Source organism: Apodemus sylvaticus, chromosome 4 (genome assembly GCF_947179515.1).
Source record: "Apodemus sylvaticus chromosome 4, mApoSyl1.1, whole genome shotgun sequence".
Lineage (NCBI taxonomy): Eukaryota > Metazoa > Chordata > Mammalia > Rodentia > Muridae > Apodemus > Apodemus sylvaticus.
In genome coordinates, this window is record NC_067475.1 from 40,314,733 (window position 1) to 40,339,102 (window position 24,370).

General features: G+C 47.5%; 1 protein-coding gene across 2 annotated transcripts in view; it reads right to left on the reverse strand.

Moving 5' to 3' along the window:
* The window catches only part of Bcar3 (BCAR3 adaptor protein, NSP family member), a 109,134-nt gene that overhangs the window by 49,347 nt on the left and 35,417 nt on the right, over positions 1-24,370 (reverse strand). The gene's annotated exons all lie outside the window — the stretch shown is intronic.

Sequence of the window (24,370 nt, forward strand, 5' to 3'; positions counted from 1 at the left end):
CCTCAAAGTCATGCTTCCCTTGAGTAGCCCTACTAACTAACCCACCTTACACAGTAACCATGGAAACTGGAGCCTCCTGCCAGCCACGCTCAACAGACACATGCTTCCTGTTGGCAGCAGCCACTGGCTCCTTTCCCAACGTGTCAGAGCCACCCCAAGGAGAAGCAGGGCCCCCAGTAATGACTGACACACTCTCTGATGGGGCGTGGTGGGGGGAAACAGGAAGCAGCTCTCTTTTACTGTTCAGGACATCAAGTCGTCAAGGTCACCTGGAGCTACTCTGAGTCTCTGTCAAGCAGTGTTGTGGTTCACTGTTGGCCATCAGAGAACTGGAAGACACCGTCCAGGGCTGTAAGGTCCAGCTAATCCCTGCCCAGAGTATCACCTGGGATGATCATCAGTCCATCCGTCTCTGTGATCAAAATAGCTGAGCTTCTCATGAGGATGATAAGACTCCTGTGTCTGTGTGCCTCTCTTTCAAACACACACACACACACACACACACCACTAAAGTTCTCTCCTCCCACACATACCACCAATCCTTTCTGGCTTGTGGTTTGTTTTTGGTTTCCACCAAGTCCTAGTGACCTGAATTTTGGTGACAAAGGCATCTTTAATGAGCTATGGAATAAAACCAAAGAAACCTGTTCTCTCTGCCTCTGGTGTCCCTGCAAAAAGGGAAAGGTAACTTGGCTTTGCAGTGTGACACTGCAGAGTCTCACCTCCCTGAGGATCTCTCTGTGAGGCGCATGCTTGGGAAGTGACGGCTGGCAGGTCGAGAAGCAGGCTCAGCAGCAGCTCTGCCTCCCGAGATGTCTGGTCTGCATCTGCCCGGTTCTGAGCGGACACAGTGGTCTCCATCTTCCAACTGTCCCAGACTGAGCATACTCAGTATCCACTCTGCATTTCACTTCTAAAATTGTAGTCAATTAATTGCATGAGACATCAGACAGGTTCTTATAGAACAGTCTTTGCATCAAGGACTTCTCCATGCAAGAGGCTAACTGCTCTGAGTATCCAGGGTAGGCTGGGCTACGCTGGGATGCCTGGAAGCGCAGGTATATTATTAAGTTCCTCTTTGTGTTAGAATTGTCTCAACTCTGGTCAGCTCCATGGGACGCCACCCTGTCCTAAGTCAAGGAGCATCTGTAGGGCAGAAGAAGCTGCTGTGATTGAGTCATCTCCACACACAGAGCCACAAGGCCTGAAGGAACGAAGCTGGTTCTGGATACCACCGAGAAAGGATAAAGCTGGAGAAGAGGCTGAACAGATCAGCCAAGGTAGCTGAAGACAGCCCAACAACACATGATCCTCTGGGCACATGAGAGTCAGTCCTTGTTCCAAACGGGAATGCAAACCAGACTAGGTGAGCAGAAGGCAGGCAATGCTGAGTTTCTAGGTTCACAAGCACCTGCTGTGCCCTGGTGGATGCAGAGCCTCTAGAAGCAGGCTCTCCAGTGCGACAGACACTCAGGCATCTGCATCTCAGGTTGACAGTTTCCCCGGATTTCTCAAGGGGGATGAGGGAAGATGGCTATTAAATGGTCTCTTTCAGGAAACAGTATCGATCGGCCCAACACAAAGACTAAGTACAGTCTTCACAAATAGATTCCTTTCTATTGGACATCGGGTCCCTGCCCCTCACCCCAACGGCTTTATCATTCTCCACATAGCTATTAAAATTGCATAACTGAATAACATGAAGCAATAGGCAGCCTTGAGTTTTCTTTCTTACTGTATGTTTTAAAATTCTACCCTATATATCGCTCTATCACAAACACCTATAATCCCCTGGTATCTCCACAGAAATGCTGTCTTTTACATGCTTCTGTTTCTATACTGTGGCATTACGGTAAAAATTAAAAGAATTTTAATTTTAATTGAGTTACAGCGCACATGCAGGGGCTGTAACTCAATTGCTAATGTACTTGCTGAGCCCAAAGGAAGACCTGGCTTCCATACCCCAGCACTGCAGACACTGGATGTGGTGGAATTCTCCTATACCCCCCAATACCTAAGAGGATCAGAGTTCAAGGTCATCAGTCTAGGATCTTGTGCACCCCCAGATCCTGACTCAAAAGGAGGAGACACCATGGGTCTCAGACTATCTGGCAAGCTTGGGCATCTTTTAGTGGACAGTCATGGGCCATCTTCCCAAGGCAAGAGGCAGATTCATGGCGCCTGATTGAACATTTCAGGGGGCTCTCATGCGACCCTGGGCGTCTAACCCATCCGGGGCACTTCAGCACCTATTCCATTCCACAGTGGCCATGCAGACATCACACGCAAAGCAGTTTTGTTGCTGTCATCTCTACTTCTGGGTTTTCTCTACTGTATACATAGCCTTCTCCCTCCCTCCTACAACACAAAGAGCTGAGAGCCAAGGACTGTGGAAGCGGCACAGAGGTCCCTCTGTGGGGAGAAGCCTTCAGGAAGCACCCCACTCCCCATCACGGCCAAGCGAGGTCTTCCCCATCTTATAGGCACTTCTGCGAATTGGCACCTTCCACACACTGAGCTGTGAGGCAGCCATCCACGTGGCTCTAAAGAGACTCTGCACATGTTCCAGACTAGAACGCTGTGCCAGTAGCTAGCTGAGTGACCTTGGGAGATTGTTTAACCTCTCAAAACCTCGAGCTGCTCCCCAAACATACTAGGTGATTAAAGGCATCAAATGAGATAACAATATAAAGCCTCTCCCCCTCTCCCCCCTCCCCCAGCCCCCTGTGGAAGGCACGGTCAGCAAACATGAGCTTCCATTCCTCTTTGAAGAAAGGCACTAGAAAACACCCGCTACCGTGCACCGCCAACTCTAAGATGCTGGGTGACCCGACCCGTGACCTCAGAGAAGGTGGACAATGACCGAGTCACTGCCTGGCTGCAGCTGGTGCTGAGGACCCGTCTGAAGTTTTAAAATGAGAACTAAAGAGGAAATAGATGGTCAAGCGTATTTAGCCTTAAAGCATATTTTAATCCTCAGCTTCACGACCTGAAGGTCAGCATCCCACGAAGGGCCTTTAGTCACTCTTGCTCAGATGTCTCCAGTGATCCCCCTCATCTCTGTTATCCGACGAGCTGTTGATGGAAACGGGCAGGAAACATATCCACAGCATCCGCCTCCATGCCTACCCCAGGGCCCATCTACTGCGTCTAAACTCTGCACAGGACACCCCATCCCAGCCAATCTGACTGAGCACCTATGGGAGGTCCACGGAATCTGGGTGATGCCCTCCGCCTGTCATTGTCCCTGTACCACTCTGGCTACAGAGTTAGACTTCAGTCTATGTTCTGACCTGATGTCCTCCACTCCTCCACCACCTCCATGCTGGGTGGCTGTTGCCATGGCAACAGATCTTAGCTTAGAGTCCCCCTCACTGCTCCCCTCCCCACAGAACCATCTTCCAGGTGCCTAATTTCTTCATACTGCCCTGGTCCATATTACTGGATTGTCCGATATTAACGTATTTCTAGAGTCAATGTCTACCCCATGAAGGTTGTGCCATGCCCCACCCCCAATCCACGCTGTTATAATTTATAGAACATGCCTGTCTGTATTCCCCAAGAAGCTATCCTCTGCCTCCACCTCTTCCCCTAAGCCTGTAACAGCAGGATTCTGCCAGCCACAGAGAGGATTGCTGAGGTGCAGGGCAGGCAGGCACCAGGGGAGACCACACTCATTCCAACCATGACAGTGGAATTAATCCCTTCTCAATAAAGTTTAGCCACCTGAATGAAAAACACTTCAGTAGAAAAATGGTCTTTTGTGATGTCAGAAACACCTTGGCTATTATCACCTGAAGGATACAGTGATTGATCCTGCATTCTGCCAAAAGAGCTCGGAAAATCAGCCTGGATTAGGAGCTCTTAACTGGTGGGTGAAGTATGGCTTCTATGATCTATACAAACCACTGGGTGATAATTTGCTCACTGGAGAAATAGGTTAGAGCTTATACTCAATTCCCAAACCCTTAGGGGACCTAGAAGTCCCCACTGATTGGTTATTTGCATTTTTTAAAAAAGTAACTTAATCTATCTATCTATCTATCACTATAGTGTGTGGGCGCGCGCGCGCATGGCTACACTCCCATATAGGAATCTGCTGTCTCCTTCACCCTGTGGGTCCTAGGGATCAAATTCGGGTCATCAGGCTTCACGGCAGGCTACCTGCTGAGCCGGGTCACCAGCCTAAGATTCAGAAAGACTTCCAACAGCCAGCAGGAAGGCAGTGAGCAAAATAGCCTAGTGATGATGACTGTGGCTGAAGACATGCCCGACACTTGCCTGGTTGCCATGGACATGGGTTGGCTTGGCAGGGCTGTGTCTGGTAAGAGGAGGAGCCAGGGAAGCAGCATTGAGACCCCTCATGGCTGTGAGGAGGCTTCCCCCCTTGTAAGAAGGGACACGCCCTTGCCCTTCTCTGGTGGGAGGGTCCTGTGTATCACAGTAAATGTGGAATATGGGAATGTGTGCAAGTCTGATCTCAGCAGCCCCTTGGCAGCCCCACACCTGGGGAGCGCATCTAGAAAGGCCACCTGGACCATCCACATCTGTCGACCTCCTACCTAGTATGTGACGTTCCCGAGGGCCAGGATTTCTGCTGAGCATTCTGCCAGTGTCTCGTTTAGCACCCTGGGAGACGGGCATCATTATCACCATGCTCTGGGCTGCAAGCTGCCGTTCTTAGAGTAAGTAATGAAAGCAAGCCAGAACCTGCTTCATCTGATGTGCTAATAGAAGCCCATCACACCTGACTGCCAGGACCAGAAGATTCTAATCTAAAGCAAACCCAGGAGGCAGACCTCCCCTCACCCAGAGACAGACAGCACAGCAGCCTGGGCTGAGGGTTCCTCTGGGTGTCAGGGATAATGCCAACATATGACTGGCAGGGAAGTGTAGCACAGAAACGGGGCATGCTGAGAACAGAATCTCAGAACCAGGAGGCAGCAGAACCTCGGGTGTTGAGCGCAGGCCAGGAACACCTCTGTGTATAGACCTCCTGTGCCCTTGCTGGGGAAAGGCCGGCTCCGAAGGCTCTCTGTGAGAGACTGCATTGATCGGCAGCCAAAGTCTTCACTTCCCTGACTGCCGCCAAGTACAAGGATGTCTTCAGAAGTGACATCTAAAAGGTCAATATTTTCTTTACTTGGAACCTAGGGTGAGGACAATGGATTGTTTTTACCAGTGTTCAAAGACCATCAACCCCCACCCACGCAGTCCCTGTGCAGTGTTCCCCTTTAAGTGTTCCTTCCCTAATAAGTGGGAAGGCTGGGTGGGGGAGGGGCAAATACCAGGGAAAGCAGCAGGAACTGGTCTAGATCCTTGTCTGGGAACACTGTGTCTTAGGGTTGGGTCACTTGTGACACCAGGTGTGGGAATCTTTCCAAGGCTACATACCAGATAAAGAGGTGACCCACAGCCCCCCCAAGGTCCCACTTCTGCCTTCTCTGTAACAGTGGTTACCACGAAACTATCCAGCCCATAAATAAGCCAAAGAGAGTGACACCCCAGAGAGCTGCGTACAGTTTTTAAGAAGATGGAAAAGGGTATGGTGAGGTACATTGCAGAGTTTAACAGTCACATGTCAACACAGTATATGTGTATCCTGAGAAGACAGATAATTAGAAAAATAGCCTACTATGATCCTAAACATTTATGGGGAAATGTGTAAATACCAGATGGTGGTGTTGGAAATATGATCATAACAAATTCAAGAGATTAGTGAAATCGAAGCAGTTTTTAATATATAATTCTGCAGAAAGGGAGACACAGCAGAGAAAGAAAGGGCAGAGACAGCTGGTGCATTGATTTGGCATAAGAGGGCATCTTTAAAAGTTCCCTGGCAGTGAGAACTTCCTGTCCTTTTCTCCCATTGGCTGGACTGGTGAATAAGCCCGCCCCTTTTCTGATATGGGTTCAGTCACTTAGCAGACTTCCTGTAGCCTTACAACTCAGAGCTGGCAGCCCTACAGGGGTGGGGTGTATGCCTCATGCCTCCTGCTTCTCTGTGACCGCTGAACCTCCTATTGAAAGCAGACCTAACAATCTAATTCTGATGGTGCTTCTCAATAGCTCATGGATAGTGCATGTCTTCACCCCTGGGATGGATGTGTAATCCAGTCAGAGTACTGGACAGTAAGCTGTCCAAGAATGAACATATGACCAACCTGAGACTAATCTGAGAGCTTCCCTGGGATTTTTTCAGACTGGAATTGAGGAAGCAGCTTCCTTTCCTTGTGAATGGGAATCATCGAGGCCAGAAGGCTTCCACTGTGTGATCTGTGCACAACGCTGATATGAGAAAATATACCTTCTGTACTGAGAGAGACAGACACAGCAGACTCTCGTTCCTTGGGGTGTTCTCCTTCCCAGAAGGAGCAGCAGCAAAGACTGCTCCACCCCAGCCCTTCCTAGAAGGACGTTTACTACCTTGTATCATAGGTTAAGTTTACAGGATTGCTTATCGTGAGATTCAAACTGGAGATTAACCCCAGCATGGAGCCCTTTATCAAGCTTGGAAGTAAAGGAGATGGGATGGTGTTAACTTTCGTTTGGTCCTTAAACTTGTTTTCCCAAAATGTTTTCTTAAGATGTCAATGACAGTGAAGTCGAGCTTAAGTTCAAGGTATTCGCTATCACACGGCACTGGGCTCTGCTGCAGTCTTGTGCGCCATCTCTGCGTCTGAGAGATGCTGAAAAGAAGCCGGTGCGCTGACACTGCAGGAAGGCGAGTGTATGATTTTCCCGGTTAATAACAGGGCTCTTTGCTGGTGCGTCAGCAGCAGGTGGAAATGAACGGTCTTCCTCAGGCCGCTCCAGGGACTTATGTGGAAGAACTGAGTTATCCTGAGTTTTCTGGCATACAGAAGACATGGTTTGCCTTTAGGGGTTGGGGAAGGAGATTGGGACCCGGAATGCTCTGTGTCACTGAGTACAGGCGTGACCTTTGAGCCACGCACAGCACCCTCCCAGGCTGGGGGGCAACTGTGAATCAACATCCTACCACTTCCCCTTTGCAGGCACGATCTACCATCTTCAATTTCTTAAGGACATTTCTCAAAGGCCGTTTGGCCATTTGCCAAGCCACAGGCCCAGATTCAGGGGTCTTGCAAAGCCATTCCCTTCCGAAAGCCAGGAGCCCCTCTGGTGGTCAGACCTAAGGGGAAAACTTGACGTGAAATTGACACCGTCTCTACACACACTCAAATAGTCCTTAGAGTTGTTCTGGAGCCAGGGTTAGAGGGCTTGGAAGCCCTGGTTTTCAGTCACCAAGGCCTTTGGGGAATTCCTTCTTCCTCCCATTGCTGTCGCTTTCCTTATGCCCAGCATGGGGCTCTGGCTTCGAACCTGCCTTCCGGGCGCAGCTATTAGAATGACTGATGTGCTTTGAAACCAGCTCGTACTCATAGTCACCACAATGTTCAGCACAATGTCTAAATATAACAGGAGCCCGGGAAACGCTGAGAACTGTACAGAGATTCTCAACCCGAAGTTCACAAGCTCCGTGGCAGAAGGGTGTATAAGAACCCACCCTCTGCTCCCCAAATAGTTACCCACCCAGGCATAAGAAATGACAGGACATGAAGAGTTCTGACAATACCCACCCCGCAACACACACACACAAATGAGTCTGCTTTGCCATCCTGTTTGGATTAGAACCTGTGACAGCTAGAGTTAATTGTTAACTTGATACATTCTAAAATCACCTGGGAAGAAAGTCAGTTCTGAGGCACGTGTACAGGAGTCTCTCTTCCATTTTTAGAGGTTTATTCTTTACGTTTATTTCATGGGAGGGGGGGTGTTCTGTCTGCATGTGTGTATACGAGCTGCATGTGTGTATACGCGCTGCATGTGTGTAGTGATCACAGCGGTCCAAAGATGATGTAAGATCCCCGGAACTCGAGCTAGGACATTTGTGGGCTGCCGTGTGAGTGGTGGGAACTGAACCTGAGTCTCTGTCGAGAGCAGCATGCACTCTTCACAGCAGAGTCATCTCTCCATCCCTGTAGGGAGGGGACTGTCTTAATTAAACTAATTGAGGTGGAAGGCCCAACCCACTGTGGACGCACAACTCCTTAGACTTGGGTCCTGTATTGTATAAGAGTAGAGAGAAAGGGGGCAGGTGTGCCTTTATTCTTTACCGGATCTTGGCCGTGTTATGACCAGCTGCCCCAAATTCTTGCTCTGATTTCCTGTAAACAGCGGCCAATAAACTGGAATTGCAAGTCAAATGAAACCTTTCTGTCCTAAGCTGCTTTTAGTCAAGAGTGTTTTATCTCAACAGCAGACAGAAAACCGAGGTGGACTTCTCTCATTTTAATCCAAATAACCATCTTGGTCCCTTAGTCTGCAGGCAACCTGGGATTCCAAACTGGGGAGGAGGCCGAGGTGAAAGAAGTTAATTCTCAGCTCACACCGCCTTGGCTCTGTTCGGGCCCAGGATCCGTGAGGACACAGAGCGGAGGAGAGGCCACGCAGGATGGATTCAACTGAGCACACAGACTCCTCTCCTGACACAGCCACCTGGGCCTGGGAAAAAGCAGAGCCCAGCTGGAGCCTTGGGGCGCAGGAAGTGGCCCATCAGCTCCGTGGCTTCTTCAGCACAGAAAGCTCTTTGGAGAGGGTGAATGGGGGCTTTATGTAGTAACTTCTCATCCACAAGCTAATAAATATGTGGAATGGCCTCTCGGACCAGGTTCCTGCAGCCCGGACACTGAGGTCATTCAAGAAACAATTAGATGCCATCTGGAGAGAACTGGGAAATTGCCTCAGAGGGCCAAACAGTATGTTCTCATTCCCAGGGCCTGACACATCCTTATCTCGTTCCCAGAGAGGAGGGGACGGAGGGTGGCCAGCTCATTTCAGAGTAAGCAAGCGCTTGGGCGACTGATAAAGACTGATGGGTCAGAAGAACGAGCGTGCCTTTCCAGCTCGCCCCAAGTGAGTCCATCCCCCTAAATGAATTCACCCCTTGCCTGCACTTTTCCTCCAAGCATAGCATCTTTGTTGTAAACCAGGCCGTGGCCTCAGCTAAATTTGGGTTTGCACAGCTTTAATATAAAGTAATTACAGAAGAGCAACTGTTTCAGGCCCGGCCCTTTGCAGTATATAGTGGTTAATGATTTAGCTTTGTTTAGCAGTTAGTTAGGAGCTATACAGGATTCACAGCTCACCCCATTGTAAGGAACAGGCCCATGCCCGAGAGCTACTAATTCCATAAATATAGTCTCATTTTTAAATAAGAATTTAACGTCTTCTCTATATTAATAATCAGTCTTTAAATATAAATGCAACTGTTAGTTAAGGTTGAGATGGGGTAAACTTAGAGAAGTAGCAAAGGGCTATTTACATTCTAGAATTTGTACAGTTCTTAAGTGCCAGGGTAAACCCTAGTCCAAGGTCCAAGAGACTAAAGCTTCTTTTCATAACAACACTACTGAGACTTTCTCTGCCTGTTACGCTGTGCCAACAGTCACAGGGATGAGAAAACCTTGGCTGAGTGAGACAGGTTCCTTAAAAGGATGCAGGGCAGAGGTACCAGCTACACTGATCCTGTCTCCCCTCCTGACCGTCCCGGGTACACGGTGTGTAGAGAAGATGTAGATGAGTCTGTGAGGGTAACTCTGTTAAGTCACGGCTCAGAGTACCTAGGCATGGAGGCTGCTGGAACAAACACCTCTGTGGTCTGCATCACCCACGGAAGAGCTGCTCACCATTCTTTAGCTAACAAAGGCTATCTCACAAACTGTGGTTATTCTCACGGAGGACGTAATTGGCAGGCATTTTCGGGCTAGAGATGAACAGAGCGGACTGTTACTTCAGAGAGCAACCAATAGTGTTGGCTACCAAAGCAAAGGTTTGAGCTGTCGGGAGAACCCTGGGATGTTTGAAGGACTTGTGGTCACCACCAAGAAGTCCATAGCTTATCTACACGTTAGTGACTTTTCTGGGAAGATTAGTGATGATTATCAGCTAACTCGTTCTGATTAGATATGAGACAGGTGAACATTTGAGAGATCCACCTAACCCCTTGAACCAACATTCCTCAATATCCTGTGCAGGACAGCTCGACTCAAACTGCAAGACGGACAGATGGACCTTAAAGAACAGAGTAGAAGAGCTCACAGGTGAGGCTTCAGAGTCTGAGCTACAGTTAACCTCTCAGGTGAGGCAACCTCCAAGGTCTAGATTAGCATCGCAGGAGAGCTGTAATTATCGTAAGCGCTTGCTTACTAAAGTGCTTCAGCCCTTTTAAACCACATACCAATGTGAGGCTGGGTTCCTTCAGCATCCAACCAAAATGGCCCAGTAAACTAAACACCAAAGCAGACACAAGAGAAGCCTTGTCTTAGGCCAGACAGTAAAGAGACTTGCAAAAGCGTGAAGCAATGCCACGCTTACTGCTGAATGTGTTTTGTCTTGAAAAATGACTATCTTTTCATAAAAAATATGGACTTTACATTTCCGCATTGTTCATTTTAAATGACTACACTAAGCAATCATAAAATGTCATAAAGTAAAACTAAAAACCAGTTTTAAATGCCCCATTTGCTGGCTGGGACATACTGCAGAGGTTAACCCCAGAACCCATGTAAAAGCTGGCCATACAAGGCAGCCTGCCTGTAATCCCAGAGACTGGGAAAGCCTGGGGTAGGCTGGCTGGCCAGACTAGCCAACATGGTTCCCCAAGATACCCCGCCTCCATATATAACATGGAGGGAAATCTAGGAAGACAGTCAAAATGTACCTTGAGCCTCTACAAGTGCACACACATAAAACACACACACACATACATACACACATAAAACACACACACACACATGCATGCATGCATAGAAATGAACACATATCACCAGAGACATGTGAACCCCACACATGTGGACATGCGTGCACATCACACACACAAATATGCAAATAATTTCTTCATTTTAACATCGAACACAATGATTATTAATAGTTATAACTCATATCACTAGAGGATTTTAAAAAAAGGGATTCTCAATTTTTAACAACATGAAAAGATCTTGATGCTAGAAGTTTAGGAATTTTTCTCTTCTATATCTACACTGTTTTAGATAATGCAGATCAACCCACAAGTTTTCAGTGTATTCATGGAGTGAACTAAGGTATAAAAAAGGGAGTGTTTTAGCATGGAGGTGACAGTAATATACATGCCTTCAACCCAAGCACTCGGGAGGCAGGGGCAGACAGGTCTCTAAGTTCAAGGCCAGCCTGGTCTACAGAGTGAGTTCTAGGACAGCCAGGGCTACACAGAGGAAACCTTATCAATAATAATAATAATAATAAAATAAGGGAGGGCTAGGGGAAGGTTTTATTTCTTATACATAAGTATTATATGTATATTAGAGAAAATGTGTAAACTGAGAGAAATGTGAAAAGCAAAAAGCAAAACAGAACAGAAAAATCTCTTTCATTGCCAGGAGAATTTATTTACTTTACTTAGCCATTCCGCCATTGGACTGTTTTGTATTTATCTTTTAAAAGATCTATTTTTATTTACGTGTATGTGTGCCTGCGTGGGGCTGTGGGGGTCTTCATGGGGGTCAGAGGGGGGCATCAGAGTCCCTGGAACTGGATTTGTAGGCAGCTGTGAGCTGTCTGGTGTGAGCGCTGGGAACAGAACCCAGGTCCTCTGGGAGATTACCAAGTGTTCTTAACCGCATCTCCAGTCCTCAGGGATTTATCTTAACTGAAATTCTTAGACTATTACCCTCCCCCCCACACACACACACACATATTCCTCTCAACTGAAGACCTCACCGCTGTTTCAGTGCTCCGACCCCTCTGCCCTCCACCCTCACAGCCAGTCCACCAGTAATCTAGCTCTACCTCTGAGTCACTCATCAGGTTGCCTGCCTCCCTGCCTCCCCACCTCCCGCTACCCAGCAGGTCCAGCCCTGTCTCCTGACCACCCACATGGCCTCCCAGCAGCCCTCCTCCTTCCTGCCCTTTCTCTCCCTTTCTGTCCCCTAGCAACAAGGAATCCAAAGTGAGCCTCAGATAGCATCCAGTCTCCTGTTCGGATTTGTCCTTCCCTGAGGCGCAGGCCCCGTGCAATCTGCCGTTCACCTTCTGCCCACAGCGGAGGCGTCTCTGACCTCTGAGCTAATCCTCACTGCTTGATTTTACCTCTGACCTCCACGGCCTGGCCCTTCCACACTAAGGTCACGGTCTCTGCCGGGCTCCTTTTCACTAACATCCCCCAGTTCCCTTCCCCGATGAGCCTTTCCCCCCTTAGCACAAAACGCGTCTAACACAGTCAACCCGACTGTCCTTCCTGCGGTCACCCCAGTCTGCCACCTCCAGAATGGAAGGTCCAGGAGTTTGCTCTGTGTTGACTCCTCAGCCCTTAGAAAGTTGACAAGTGGCAGATAACGCAGACTATGAAATGACTGTGCGCTGTTTTAAACAAGCAGGGACAGGGAAAGCCCAAATGTCACAAGGACATTTTCTTATAAAGAAATTCAGGTTGGGTATCTGATAATTGAAATGCTTAAATGTTTTAGATTTCAAATTTTTAAAAAATATCTTCACACACACACACACACACACACACAATACATATGGAGAGAGAGACACAGAGAGAATTAAGAGATCTTGGGAGTGCAATCAAAGTTTAAACATGAAATTAATTTATGCTTCAAATATACTCTATATGCATGGGCCAAAGACAATTTATGCAATATTTTAATAACTTTGTTTATGAAACAAAGTTGTGTGGTACGGACACACTCCTATTGTGGCTTTGAGTTGATGCTCATAGAGGTTATTGGTTATGGCGCATGTGCTGGGTTTCAGATACTTACATTCTAGACATGTAACCTGCACCATAGGAAGACTGCACTCGTGCATTTAACACAGAGTAAAGTATACAAGCCACAAAGAGTTATTTGATAGTATATTATTTTGGCAATAGATAAATAAAATTCCTTCTGTGTGAGCATCTTCTCAGAATTTCCCAAGAACATGATGGTTTCCTCAGCTTCCACCACTCAAGGAATCTCAGCATAACTGTGCCTTCCAGCTACTCTCCTGCATCTGCCAGGAAGGGCACATTCTCTGTCCACAGGGGTGGAAAATTCTCTATCAGTCTTCAGAGTACTGATAGCTATTTTCTGCCTTGCTAAATCAAGCTCCCTTCCTGACAAAACATCAGACTTATCAACTGTCAGATCACAACGGAAATGCAAGTCTTTCCAAGGAAAGTTTAATGTGTGTAAAACTTCAGGCCAACACGAATCGTCTCCACCCAAACAACGCAGACAATACTCTTGTAACAAAAGGCTTTATAACTTCACACTACCTTATATTTTTGGTTGTGAGCCTAGCCTTAAACGGCTGAGCCATCTCTCCAGTCCCACTTCACTCCATCTTGAATGGAGCCAACACAGCCCCTTTCTGAAGCTGAACTATAACGTTCTGGGTTATTACACTTCATCTTAAAAGCTCCCATAATGTTTAGAAACAGCTATAGCCAAAAGCTGCATTGTTGTGACATATAGTGACCACTAGAGGGCAGAGTTTAATAGCAAACAACTCCAAGGCTAAAATCCCGGCCTCGGATGCATCTAAGAGTTAAGGCATCAGGGAACAAGATCTCCTAAGTAGGTAGGTCTAAGTCACAGATGATGCCAGAAGTACAACTCTAAAACGTTACAGATTCACATCTCTAAAAATTTTAGGACACCTCTTACTAAATATGTGGGTATTTAGGGCACAGTGACCCCAGTTTCCATCTTGAGCAGCAGGTGAGCGAGAGAAGGCAGGCCCAGGCTACATTTAGAGAGCTCTCAGCCATCTTGAAATGGAGGAAATTCTGGGACATTCTTACAGACATAAGTCTTATTTGCTTTGGGGAACATAAATATTTTTGGAATGTAGGGCTTAGGGACACACGTCTGTAATTCCAGAGTGAGAAAGCTGAGGCAGGAGGATAATGATTCAGGTAGCTGGGCTCCATGGACACCCATTTAGATGCACCTTGTATCCAGGCACCTATCAATCAGGCACCAAATGTTATTATTAATATTATTATTAAGAGGACAAGCAGAGTCCTCCAGGCTCAGGGCTGAGCTGTTTGAAGTGCACAGTCACGAGGAGAGCCTCACATGGTGACCCTCAAGGCTGTTGGCAGGAGCTCGGGACGGTCCCAGGCAGTGGGTCTGAGGTGAGGCTAGCCCAACGCACATGCAGGCAGCCGTAACGGCAGCTGCTACCTCTTATTTATGGGGATTTACCAATCGCATCCTAGGTTCTGGATGAAGAACTTTACAAATATTATCCTATTTAACCCCAAATGCCACCACTTCTGCCTCCTGGGAATTTCAGTCAATGCTGAAATGGCTGGCATGAAGCGATTTGGCATGTGTGCTTGTCTCCCAGCACGACTGTCTGTGACCAATTAGCACATACTCTGTGGCTTTAAAAGAAAGCCAGGTATGGCGGTGCATTCTTATAATACCAACACTCGGGAGCTGAAGGGGGAAGGTCTCTGCAAGTTCAAGTCCAGCCTTGGCTACATATTGAATACAAAGCCAGCTTCGGGTACACAGCAAAACCCTGCTTTAAAAAAAAAAAGTATTCTTTCATAGTTTCCAGATATCCTCCCGGCCACACCCTCCCTGAAGCCTCCCAGGGAGCATTAAGAGCAGGTTCTTCACTGAAATCAGCCTCTCAACGTTCTGTGTATGCCCAGGGAAGAACACAAATGCAGTCCCTCACTACCGCAGAGCGGAAGGTCCTGCATTTGGGGTGGTCACAGGGGTCAGCAAATCCCAAGTATATTGTTGGAACCTCACCCTGTGAAAGCCACCATCTTGGTCACTGGCTACCCCGTACTGGGTGAGTACTCTGCCAGGTGTTTTTTGTTTGTTTGTTTGTTTGTTTGTTTTTTGAGATGTGGCCTCTCGCCATCCTGTCCTGGAGCTGGCTGGTTAGGTTACACTGGCTGGCCAGAGAGCTCCAGGCATCAGCCTGTTGCTGTTTCCCTGATGCCTGGATTACAGGCATGTACTGATGTACCTCTTTTAAATGGCCACTAGGGGTTCAAACTCGGGTCTTCACACTTTCCTGACTGAGCCATTCTCTAGCCTGACCACATCTCAATTTGGTCAACTGATCTGCAAAAAGAGACAATCTCCAAATAAGGCTTCATTTGCAATGACTGAGGTTAGAATTTCAACCCAGCATTTTTTTTTTTTTTTGAGGATCTTCTCCTGACTTGATTATACCTATAACACCTTATGTATAAATGAGGCCACATGCCCAGGTACTAAACGTTACATTTTCAATATATATATTTTTTTTATCAGTGAATGTAGTTTAATCCAAATTGAAATCAAAGTACTGGCTTCAAGCCACTCAACTGTTCTATCTCAAAACCTTATAGGGCCAGGGGAAGGTGCAGGCTGGGGGCAGCAGGAAGGACAAGATGGTGGAGTTCAGGGCAAGGAAGACCGGAAGGACATGAGGTTAGAAGCAGACAGGCGCCATGGGATTTTAGGCCCAACCATTGGGGCAGATTCTAAAAGAAGCCACAGATCTGAATTCTGCCTGCCTGTCAGTTTTCTAGTGACTTCTTCGCCTCTTACGGAGTCTAGGTCAGTGGTTCTCAACCTGTGGGTGGAAACACCTGTGACCTTACACAGGGGTCACATATCAGACATCCTGCACATCAGATACTCACATTACAATTCATAAAAGTATCAAAATAACATTTATGAAGTAGCAATGAAAATAATTTCATGGTTTGGGGGAAGTCACCACATAAGAAACTGCATTAAAGGGTCGCAGCGTTAGGAAGGTTGAGAACCACTGATCTAGGTAGTTTCAGAAAAGTCACCATGAGCCTCACCTCAGCTTCACGGCTGAGGCTTGCAACATGGACTATAAACTCCCAAGGAATCCATATTTGCTTTATTCTATTCTCTGGTCAGACCAGGCCCTCTGGGTGCCCTGTAGAATCATCTAGATAAGATCCAGTCAGAGCAGTCAGGCCTCAAACACCAGGGTGTCCCCACACATCTCTTTATCCAGACAGAGCGGGCCAGATCAGCAAAGCTATGCAGCTCAAAGCCAGTGTGTCTGCCCTACACGGTGCAGCCGAGTCCCGCCTGCCCGCCGTGTTGCAATGCATTGCATCTTTGAGACTGCAGGGCTTGCACGGGGGTTCACAGCTTGGTCATGAGGCAGGGTAAGGGTGATCCAGGTAAGAAGAAGTTGCACAATTGTGATGTCGCATAAGCTGACAGAATTTTCTCTTGGACGCCTGCAACACCTTATCAGAGAGGCAGGGAGGCAGGGAGGAATCCGCAGTCTAAGGTAGGTTCAGAGGGTTCAGCTAGGCTGTGACAGCCACACCAGGAGAGCACAGAAGCAACCACAGGCAAGACATAGTACAAGTCTGGCTGGGTCCCGATAAAATGCTATATACACTGAAATGTGAATGTTATATATTTTTGCCATTTTTTTTAATTAAGGAAAAACAAAACCAAAACAATAAAGGCCATTTTTAGCCAGTGAAAAATGGGGATGGGAGGGGGGGAAGACTGGAGGGAGGAGCCAGACTTGGCTTTAAGTGGGAGTTTCCTTACCCTTGCTCTAACGTGGTTGATTTACAACGGTGGTAGCAAGGTTTCTATGGGGACTCCCTTCCTTCTTAAAAACTGGCCAGCTTCTGGCAAGAAGCCAGGCCTTCCCGTGAGCTCGACCTGCCGCAGCTTCCTTTCCGTCACCTGCTCCTTTCAAGTGCTGCCAGGACCTGCTGGCTTGCTTGAATAAAACGGCTTCTAATTCTCCCTCCAACAGGCCTCTGGCGACACCTGGCCTCCCGGTGGCCACTGCCACTCTCTGAGGTGAACACTCCACACGTCAGTTTCCCCTCACCTGGCCCCTCCTGACTCACACTGCGAGTACACAGGAGGGACTCAAAACATCTGCGGCAGGAGTGAGCTTCCAGAGTCTCTAAGAGCACTGTCTCCATCTGCTGGGAGGTCTGTCCTCAACCCAGGCAGCAAACTGGAAACTTGCCCGGTTGAGGTGGCAGTCCCCAAAGGCCAGAAGAGGAGATTTTTCCGCTTCCGTTTAAAGGCCAGGCTAATTTGCATTCAGTACGAGTCTCCCTTTTTAGTACAATCCTGTGAGCTTTGACAAATGACCAGTTGGGTAATTATTTCTACAATCAAAGACATTCCCTGTCATTCTCTCAAAGTTTCCTTTTAAAGAAGCCCTCACTTACCCCCCCCACTTCAACCACAGACTCATTTCTGTCACCACAGATGTGATTATAGCTGGTTGACTTTAAAAGATTTTTTTTAAATAGTTTTTATGTGTATGTGTGTAAATTATGTGCATGCGTGTGTCTGTGCAGGGGTTTGTGCATGTGAGTGCAGGTGACCAAGGCAGGCCAGACGTGTCAGATCCCTGGAAGCTGGAGTCACAGGGTGATTGTGAACCACAGGGTGATTGTGAACCACAGGGTGATTGTGAACCACAGGGTGATTGTGAACCACCTGACAGAGGTGCTGGGGTTATAGGACCCTATAAGAGCTATATTTTAATATATAATCAATTATGGAGCCATCTCTCCAGCCCTGCTGGTAGCCTCTTGAGACTATCTTTTCAGGAAACATACTGTGTTTTCTTTCTTTTTTTTTTTTTTAGATTTTTTTTTTATTATTCATTTATTTTATGTATATGAACACACTGTAGCTGTCTTCAGACACACCAGAAGAGGGCATTGGATCCCATTACAGATGGTTGTGAGCCACCATGTGGTTGCTGGGATTTTGAACTCAGGACCTCTGGAAGAGCAGTCAGTGCTCTTAACCACTGAGCCATCTCTCCAGCCCCATACTGTGTTTTCAACACACCAATGGTTTTGTGTGTCTGCTTCTTCCTGTAGCTGAAAAGAATGCCACCGTGTGATTCTCCATGGCTTGTTCATGGCTGAAGAGGACAAGACGAATTCCCAATGCGTCAATGGATGCAAATAATGTCGTGCATAAACATATACACAGAGACTTCCCTATGAGCAGATATTTTGCAATAAGGCTTTTTTTTTAAATGTCCATATTTCCGTAACCTCGAAGGATAAGATTCTGCTGGGTGAGGGGATGCTTTCTACCCTATTTGTCGGTCTTCCTACCCAGTGGCTGCAGGGTTCTAAACAGTAGTAACACTAAACTTCCTAAGAATAGCGACAGAGCACTTTGTGGGTGGAGTGGGCCCAGAGTTAGCCTGCCCTGTTTTGCAGTCGCCGCTGGCACCCGTTTGATCTGGTCCCACAGGGGACAGCGCGGGCTCTGCGGATGTGCACACTCAGGCAAAAACCTGCAGAGCCAGCCAATTGGGCCATTATCTGCTTCATATAACTTGTTAAAATCCCACGGAATGTACGGCGTGCCATTGTTTCTGTAAGTCCCTTTCATGACTTTGTGAGCCGGCTAATTCAGAGCAGGCTCGCCTGTTCTCCTGCTGGCAGAAAGGACTTCCCTCAGAGACAGCTATTTAGCCGTGACCATGGCTGCAGCCATGTTCACACAAAAGAGAGCTGAGGCCCTGCTGCCCCCTCTTCTGCCAAAGCCTCCCACGGCCAGGCTGCTTATTTTCGGTGCTGGAATTTGCATTATTATTTCTCTTTTCATCTGCTGGGTGACCTGAGGTATCCCAAACCTACTACGGGAAATGGCCTCACTCAGATCTCTGAGCCTTGGGCAGACTAATGTCTATAGACTTAGAAGACCCTCTAGGAATAAGCATTAACCCACAAAGGATGGCTTTCTGAGCCTCTCGGGACACCCCTGGGCTCCGCAGGAAGAAGTAGAAGCCCCCCACCCCCATTCAGCACAATAACTCTAGTGTTGTGACATTTCTGCTAACCTGCAAAGCAGGAGACTGCAAGTTTTATTAAGGCTCACAAGTGGGCAACAAGCATCCGCCAAGGCTGACAACTAGGAACCCAGCCAGGAACAAAGGCTGCATCCTGTCCTGACACTTCCTTATGTGGTCCCTGGGAAGCAGGCCTTTGTCTACTGGCCACACTGTGCTGTCCGCAGCCTGTGCACTGGAGGTTGCTTGCCTCTGCATTGCTAACTTGAAAATGCAGGCAGACCATGCTTTCTGCTGCAGCAAGCTTTCTAATTTACCTTCTTTAAAAGTAATCTATTTCAAGATGGAAAACCTATAATAAACATTTTTTTTCCCTAGAAGAAAATCACCTAGCCTTGCTGCTGCCCAACACATCCCTCCTCAACTTTAAAACAAGCCCAGGAAATGGATTTTACTAAACGAGCAACAGGTCATCTGGATTTAGAAGCGAAGGCTCAGGGAACACCTTGAAAGAGGGGATGGAAAGGTTGCTAAGAACCAGAGGACCAGGAATTCTGCTGAGATCCCATCTCTTAGAAATGACAGGAACACTCACCTAAGACAGTTCCCCAATACAGCTGCCTAAACAAGACCCGGGGAACGGTGGTCTCAATAGGCACACTAATGAGGAAGGCGAAAATCTCAGGAGACCCGTGTCTAGACATAGAACTACAGGTAACTAATGACTACTAAGAGAGGGCGTATTACCCCCCACTCCGGGAATGAGCACCCTAATTGGTTATCTAATACAATGTGGTCAGCCCTAAACCCTATACACACAGACCGTGCTGAACAAACCCAGCAGGTTGTATTTATACATTTATGCATATGTGTGTGTATTTTGCAATCATAGTCAAAAGGAGGTCATCAGTTTGAGAGGGAGTTGGGGCAGGGCAGGGAGGGGTTGGAAAGAAAAGAAAGGAAGTAATGTAATTATATATTACTGAAAATTTTAATTACAAAAGGCAGATGCGGGAAGGAAGGAAGGAAGGAAGGAAGGAAGGAAAGAAGGAAGGAAGGAAGGAAGGAAGGAAGGAAGGAAGGAAGGAAGGAAGGAAGGAAGGAAGGAAGGAAGGAAGAAAAGAAGGGAGGGTAAAATAAGCCTGTGGAGTTTAGTGCAAGGAGATGCGATGCCTATTGAAGCACAAAGAGTGGGTGTAAAAGTAAGTTTATAAAGAGATTACGAAAATGACCCAGGGCTCAGCAGCAAAGGCGATTGCTGCCAACCCTGTCTGCCTGAGTTCTATCCCCAGGACCCACGAAATGTGAAAGGTAAGAACTGACTGACTCCTGAAAGTTATCCTGATTTCCACACATGCATGTGTGTGCACGAACAAAATAAATAAATAGAATATAGATCATCTAGGGATGGCAGGAATGTTTTTTTATAAGTGCAACACAATGGATCATAAAGCAAACAGACATGCAGATCTCCAGTCTTTGGAAGGAACAGAAGCAGTAGCTGATGTTGTCCATCACATCCTCGGTCCTAGTGTCTGAGATACGACTAGGAATGCTTCCCGTGGTCCAAACAATTTGGCAATTTCATAAGCAAGGGTGTGATCACGGCCGGCAGGAGGTGGCACACATCTATAATACGGGCTCCCAGGAGGCTGAGGCATAAGGATTACAAATTTCAAGCTTGCCAGCCTGGGCTACATAGTGAATTTGTGACTAGCCTCGGTGACATAATCTTTCTCAAACAACAACAAACCGCAGAGACAACATAAGAACTATTACCACTTGCTAAAAAAGATGTCTTTCTCTCTGGTCTCTCATAGAGATGGGGATCCCTAAAATGTTCAAATTAGAAGAACAAAACCTTTCCCAATGATATCATTTATGGGGAAGATGGAGTCCACACAGAAAGTATAAGTTTGTTAGCATCACTAACAAACTTGGTCAAATGTTCTAAGCAGAACCAGATTTGTCAAGAAACTGGACCCAGAGTAAGTATGTCTTGACAGGGCTACATATATGACAAGACCAGGCAGGAAAGAGGTGGGCATGAAACTCTATCACAGCCATGCCCAGGGCTACTACCTCTAAAAGCTGTTTACTTTTATTTAAAAAAAAAAAAAAGTTGGTTTTTATCTAGCATCAGGTATGCCAGGTACGGGAAGGAAAATTCCAGAGCTGTGCAGCCCTAACCGAGTCTGTAACTGCTCGTGGGCAGCAGGAAAGGTGGGCGGCTGAGATGTGTGCATTCCGATCTCAGTGCCGTGTAGTGAGAAGCAGTTGTACTTGACTTATAGAAAAGGCTCTGTGATTATATAAGACAGCTATGGGTCCAAGCGTCAAGATGACAGCCTTCTGGGCTATTACAGGAGGGGGAAATGGGAGGAGGAATATTCATGAAGCAAGGAGAGCAGAAAAGGAAAGAACCAAACCCAACACTCTCCAAGGGCAGAGGAAACACAAAATCAGTCAATGAGGAGGAAGACGCCACCTCCACCCCATGGAGTGGGGGATATTTCAGATCATGTATTTCCCTGACCCATCCACACAGCAAAGACAGCCTCTAGGGTATAGGAGGGAGGGGCAGCAGCCACCCCACCAACCACCCTGGGTTGAAATCCAGCCAGGTAGATTTCCTACCATTCCATATGAAGAACCCATGCATCCATGCATCCATGCATCCATGCATCCATGCATCAGTGAACCGGTCCCCTTCCGTGCCATGTTAACACGTGTCGCAGACACAAACCCTCGGGTGTGAGGAGGACACAGGACTGGGCAGAGCTGAGGTTGGGATTCTCTCTCCCTTTAGCCCCGTGACACCTCAGAGCAGCCACCAGCTGTGGGGTCAGACTCAGGCCGGGGAGGCAGAGGGCAGCTTCATGACGGGGAAGACAGGGGGACTGTCTGCCTTGCCACAGGTGGATGCTTCTGTTCAGATGAAGCTTGGCCACTGAGAAAACCGCTTCCGTTCTAGAGTAATTTTAAGCCCTTCAGCATCTGCTCCCCTTGACTCTTGTTCGTCAGGCCAGTGGTGAACCTATCAGAAGGGCCCTTCAAGGCACAACGTGCTTAATGTAGACTTTCTTTTTTTTTCCTAGATGCCCACAAGACATTGAATGTACCAGATTGTAGGGAAGGAAAGGCTCAAAGTCTCAAAGCCCAGGGGCCAAACCATGCCTCCCTTTGTCCATACTTCTCCCATCTGCCTCCACCTCTCTTCAGTCACCATCCCATCCCAGGCAGTGGCCCCCCCCTCCCCTACTCAGGTCTTTCTGAAACTGACACCGTTCACCAGGCTCCCACCAGAGAGGGGCTGTGGTGGGCGGAACTGACTCGGGAAGATTGCCAGGTGGGGTCCTTGGGACCTTGTGCCTCCCTCCCTCCATGCTATGTTGGAGCTCTCTGGGCCATGGAGACGATGAAATATGCCATATTGGCTCGACCTTCTTCCCAGAGCCTCTTTAGACCAAGGGCAAAGTAAAAAAAAAAAATGATAAAAGCTAAGGTCTGTAGAGATGGCTCAGTGGGTAAGAGCACATGTTGCTCTTCTAGAGGACCTGGTGTGGTTCAAACCATCTGTGCACCCGGTTCCAGGAGATCTGACGCTCTCTTCTGGTCTCCTCAGGACGGACGGATGGACGGACGGACACACACACACATACACACACATACACAAAGAAGGCAGGGACAAAAAAAGAAAAACAAAGCTTTGTTCATCAGTCAAGGATGCAGCCACAGTTTAAAGCTCTGACAGGATTCAGATCAGGAAAGGGAGAAAACTCAACATATATTACTGAGCACCAGACCTCCCTCCCTGCAAACAAAACAAAATCCTATTGGAAAAAGACCCTTCGAGACTCCAGTGGGCGGGTCCATCCATCTTGCCAGAAGAAGGCAGGGAAACAAGGATAAATGGAAGATGCTGAAATCCACTAAGCAGCTTCTTAAGCTAAACAGCTCAACTCACACTGATTGGCATTCATGAGTGAGTTGCAATAACTCAAGATAATAAAATAGTCCTTCCATCATCCTCCCGGATATATTCCAAGAAGCTCAGTGGATGACTGAAATCACAGATAATAACATAGTCTATAGATGCCATACTATGCTTTATCCTAAGTGCCCTGCAGGGCTGCCATGGAAACAGTCAATCCATCCTTTCCTGTGTAACACCCAATGCTATCTTCACATCACTCTCCTGTGCTCTGGAACCCATAAGAAAGTGAGGATGACTTAACACAAGCACTGCAGTACTGTGACAATTACTTAACACAAGCACTGCAGTGCTGTGACAATTACTTAACACAAGCACTGCAGTGCTGTGACAATTACTTAACACAAGCACTGCAGTGCTGTGACAATTACTTAACACAAGCACTGCAGTACTGTGACAGTCATCTACTACTGTGTGACTGATCAGAATGGCAGTGTGTTAGTGTGGATATACCAAAGGATAAGTACACACAGCAAAATTCCAAGATGCTCCTCAGAAACACACACACCTTAAGAAGTTATGAACTGCTTATCTCCGACATTTTTCACTTAGTTTTGAATAATGGTTGGTTGTAGGTAGGTAAAACCACAGAGACGCGAGGGCTACTGCATTAAAACAGACCATTCTAAGATGGCCCATCTTTAGCAACGGCCACATGGGATTCTAGAATAAGCGGGTTGGCATTTTATAAAATGGGAGGAATGAGTTATTGGAGGAAGGATCAGGGTTCTACTTGGTGGGCAGAGGGTCTGGGGCTCTGGTGGGAGATAGCCAACCTCTGAACCACGGAATGGAGTATCGTTTAAGGTAGGAATTGCATCACTGTAGCCCACACTGTTTTCTTGCTACAGTTGAACCAGACCACAGCCTATGCGAGTATCTCAAGGCTTAGCAGGGCACAACCTGTATGAAAACAGACACACCACATACGGGAGTGGGGCAGACACACAGTTTATAAACCTCTGACTAGGTGCGGTACAGTGGCCCACAGGTCCAATACTTCAGACATGATTCAGGAATAAGAAAGGGGAAGAAATAATTCCCACCCCCATCAGCACATGCTCCATTACAATGCTCCACAGGACCAGGCGATTTGACTGCTTTTTTCTTTCCCATCTACCCTCTGGTCTAAAGTGGGGGCGGGGGAATGCCAGAGCCATAGAAGCCGCTGGCCAATACGCTTTGAATATGAAAGATAGGCCGTGGGTCCTCAGGAGGAAATCATACAACCTAACTCACGCCATGGTTCCTCCTAAAACACAGCAAGAGTCATTGTCACAAAGCCAAGTGTGACAGGTCATGCCTCTCTCCTTGGGGAGGAACCTGATTGAATTATAGCTGAAAATTAAAATGCAATAAAGCAAATATCCTCACCCCAAAGTGAGAAGAGGGCAAAAGGAAGAACTAAAGGACAGTTTATAAGGGCGGGGCAGCTGAACAGCACTGGCCATGACCCCGCCGAGCAGCAGGGGTTCTGCTTGGCCCTAAGTTAGTGTCTGAGGGGATGGGGGTGGGGGGGTGGGGAGGGGG